A 4,217-nucleotide genomic window follows, 5' to 3' on the forward strand; every position below is an offset into this window, starting at 1 on the left:
CCCTGCCAAGGTCATCGCAGACATCAGGACATAGCAGTCAGCAGGTTGCCTGCACCTCTGCTGTGAATGTCGGGGCTGCACCCAGGCATTGGGGTAAGGAAACTAAAGAAAAATTGATGTGACTTTTGTGTCACGGGTATATTTCTGTGAATATGTTTAATGGTTACGTGAACGTTCTTGGCAACTGTACGCGTTGTGATTTTGTACTTTGGAATCCTCTTATTTTGAGGTTTAGCCTTGTTCCCACTCATTGATAGTGTCCCACTGTGAGACTCACATTCCTGTGATGTCAACCTCAGCTGAACTCGTCTCCACACCCTCATGTGATGTCAGGGAGATGTGTTTAAATATTTATTAGAAAAGTGTGATGTAACCCTTCTTCCTCAAGGGACACCATTGAGTGAGGGCAGCCCATCAGCATTGATATTCTAGTGGCATTTGTGTCTCCTCAGTGGTAGTGGCAGAAGAAAAGAGATGCACAGGAGGAGGAGATCCCTCGGCATGTCCACATCTCAATTGCAGCAGTGTTTGCATTAGAATGAGGCAAAGGCTTCAAGTCTTCTCTCACATCGCTCTGGTTCCTCAGTGGACTCTCAGTTCCCAGAACTCAATCACTCACAGGGCTCCATGGACCAAAGCAAAGATCATGGCCTTGCGAATCATGACGTCAGAATGCGCAAGTATGAATAAGGGACTCGTTCTCACTGCAAATGGGTGGACATCACCCGAGATGAAGGAAAATGGCATTGAGGGCTGGGAGAGATGTGACCATATTCCCTCACTTAATTTTACTCTTCCTGGAACCTGTTGGCAATTAATGTATCACGGGCACGTCTCCCACATCTTCCTTCCTCCATGGCATGATTGCGTTCATACTGACCCTCAGCAGACTCTTGAGGTTCCTGAGCCTCGGATCTTCACCCTCCGATGAGTTCTCATCCTCCTCCAGTTCATCCTCTGGCAGAGATTCACCCATTTACATTGCCAGATTGTGAAGGGCAAGACACGCTGCGATGATGGGGGATACACCATCGGGAATGTTTTGTAGCGAGTCACCTGAGCATTGCAAGCATCTGAAGTGCATCTTCAGAAGCCCTATGGTCTGCTCTATAAGGGAGCATGTGGAGCTGTGAGCAGCTTTGTACCTCTCCTCAGAAGGACTTTAAGGACAACGCACTGGTGTCATCAGCCAGCATTTCAGTGGATAACCCTTATTCCCAAGCAGCCATCCCTGCAAATGTAATAGCCCCTCGAAAATCCCAACCACCTGGGAATGACTCAGGGTGTCAGAGTTTTGGCAGCTCCCAGGGTACCATGCATAAATGTGCAGTTTGTGCTTCCAGTTATCCCACACCAGTTGTACATTGATGGAATGATAGCCCTTGTGGTTTATAAACATTAGGGACTGCTGCCATGGAGCCCGTATAGCCACATGGGTGCAGTCTATTGCACCCTGCACCCTTGGGAAGCCTAAGATGGTGACAAAGTCAGTGAACGTTTGAGGAATCTGGGTCTATACTCGATGGAGTTTAGAAGGATGAGGGGGGATCAGAATGAAACTTACAAAATACTGAAAGGCCTGGATAGAGTGGACGTGGGGAAGATGTTTCCATTAGTAGGGGAGACTAGGACCCGAGGACACAGCATCAGATTAAAGGGAAAACCTTTTAGAACAGAGATGAGGAGAAACTTCTTTAGCCAGCGAGTGGTGAATCCATGGAACTCATTGCCACAGAAGGCTGTGGAGGCCAGGTCATTGAGGATATTTAACACCGAGATAGATAGGTTCTTGATTGATAAGGGATCAAAGGTTACGGGGAGAAGGCGGGAGAATGGGGTTGAGAAACTTATCAGCCATGATTGAATGGTGGAGCAGACTTGATGGGCCAAATGGCCTAATTTCTGCTCCGATGTCTTATGGTCTTATGAATCTTGCAACCTGGCTATCTTCATTCAGAGCAGATCCGACATAATGATGGGCCTTCCTGTAAAGGGCATTTGTGACCTCCTTTATACATCGATGTGTTGCGGACTGTGAGATGCAGCACAGGTCCCCTGCTGACTCTTGCATAGAACCAGAGGCCAAGAAATTGAGTGCTGTGGTCACCTTCAAAGCCACCAACAGGGGGTATCCTTCAACTCTATGTGGCATCAGGTCCTCATGAAGAATTTGGCGTATGTGATGTACGAGAGCTCGGGACAAGCCCGGACGTGCACGGCATTGCCTCTCACTCATTTGTAAACAGGAGACTCTTCAATGATAAACCCTAGGTCTGGCGAGTCGCCCTCATTGTCTAGGACTCTCCTCCTGACCTTCCTGTTCATGATCTGGCTCCTCTTGGCCATGTCCCTCCTTGCTGGAGCTGCACACAGAGTCACCTATCCCTCCTTTGCCTCATCCATTGCATTAGGCCCCTGACAAAGGCAGCATTGAGCCCTGATACCATATCTGCTTTTGTCTTTTCTCTGAAAGGAAACATTGAAGACATTAATGATTCAAGGGGCAAGAAAGTTCAGAAGATAACACATTTGGAAACTGTAAGGGTCTATAGTTTTTCCTGACCGACTTGCATGGTGGCTGCGCTGCCTTGCCCTGAGACATTAGTACATACACCAAGGTGACCAAGATGGCATCGCAATTATGTAACATCTTGAGCCCTGTGTGGGATGCTAAAGCTTAATTGAGATGAGTGACCCAACTTAGCTCTGTGCTCCTTCTGGCGGCGACGAGGGTAGCAAGTGGTTAAAAATGTCATTTCATCTCCGTGGATGATCATCCGGAACTGCCCCAGTTTCCTAATTAAGAGGAACAAGCAAGTCTATAGCACTGAGTCCAACAACCTGAAGTCCAGAAACACTTTCCGTTACAATGGGCTTATTCACTGCAAAACTGTAAGTGTAGAACCAGCAGCTAATGGAAAAAGTGTGGTGGTTGTCCTCAAAAAGCGGGCAGGTCAACGCAAACCAGCAACATCCTATGAAAAGATCACCATCAACTAGAATGGCCACACCACCCTAAACAGTTTGCGACACTTCACCCTTTGCATGGCTGCACTTCATGCCAGTGCTATTCTGAAGAGTCAGAAACCAGTTGTGGTCAAGAAGAAGGGCACTCGGGCTACCAAGACTGCATGAACTTGTAAAAGATTTGACATGATTCATAATAAAGGAAAATTTTAAGTAAAATAAAACTCTGATGTGCCATATTAATGACCAATCAGTTGCTCATGGACAATGAATGGATGCCCTTTGGCCCGTTAGGAATGTCAAATCTGCGAAAAGGTGACATGCCTTCATTAATGGAATGCCATATATGATGCAGCTGTGCCTCCTTCACTATTGCTTGCATTCCCAAATTCTACATTCCTATGTGTTACTCTCGAGATGTAGTGACTGTCATGTGAAGCCACTGAGTTCTGAATAGCCCTTTAACAGTGCTAATCATCACAAGGAGATATTCCTCCTTTCTTTCTAAGCTGACTCCTGTTCAATCCTGTGGCAACAAGAGCTTATACAGTGACCCCAGAAAGGCCTCCTCGTGCTCGCCCTTCTCCCTCACTGCTATTTCACAGCCTTCCCTCCCCATTGCCCCACTTGTGTTCATCACCTCCATTGTCTTCTCACAGCCCACCCCTGCTTGAAATGCTAGTTTCTGAAAGTGGAGGCCTGCATGGAGTACCGCCGCACAGTGGTGTCCCTCAGGACAATGTAGGCAAAGAGCAGGAGCAGACCAACCCTACAGCCCCAGCAGAGTGGTGTTCATCATAACAAGGCCAACGCAGCGCTATGGCAGGTAGGCTATGTATGTTCCACACACCTCGAAGTTACCAGCGAACTGAGGTCCAACTTGTGCACGCCATCCCTTTTCAAATGGGGTTGAGGCTGACATAATTTCCCACTGGGGTGAAGCAAGATTGGAAACCCTGACAAGATTCCTGAGAGCTGCTGTTTTAATGAGCATTGATGACATGTTAATAAATGCAAATGGCGTTCATGTCACTAATCAGCAGGATAACTGACCAGCCATAAATGCACCAACAGTTTTCTGACTTTTTGCGTGCCATTGGATTCTCCGGTCCTGCCTGCCATGAAACCTGCTACGGGCGTGATGGGAAAATTCCACCCTTAATTGTTTGAAGTGATTTTCATGAAAGCTTGATGGCAGTCTCTTTAAAATTTTCATACACTTCATATTTAGGTTTCGTACAATCTAACTT

The 4,217-nt window shown here is 47.0% G+C and overlaps 1 pseudogene; it reads left to right on the forward strand.

The window, feature by feature from the left end:
- Nucleotides 1–2,760: 2,760 nt before the first annotated feature.
- LOC121277353 lies at nt 2,761–3,186 on the forward strand (annotated as a pseudogene).
- The last annotated feature ends 1,031 nt before the right edge of the window (nt 3,187–4,217 follow it).

Source organism: Carcharodon carcharias, chromosome 4 (assembly GCF_017639515.1).
Source record: "Carcharodon carcharias isolate sCarCar2 chromosome 4, sCarCar2.pri, whole genome shotgun sequence".
NCBI classification, from domain to species: Eukaryota; Metazoa; Chordata; class Chondrichthyes; order Lamniformes; family Lamnidae; genus Carcharodon; species Carcharodon carcharias.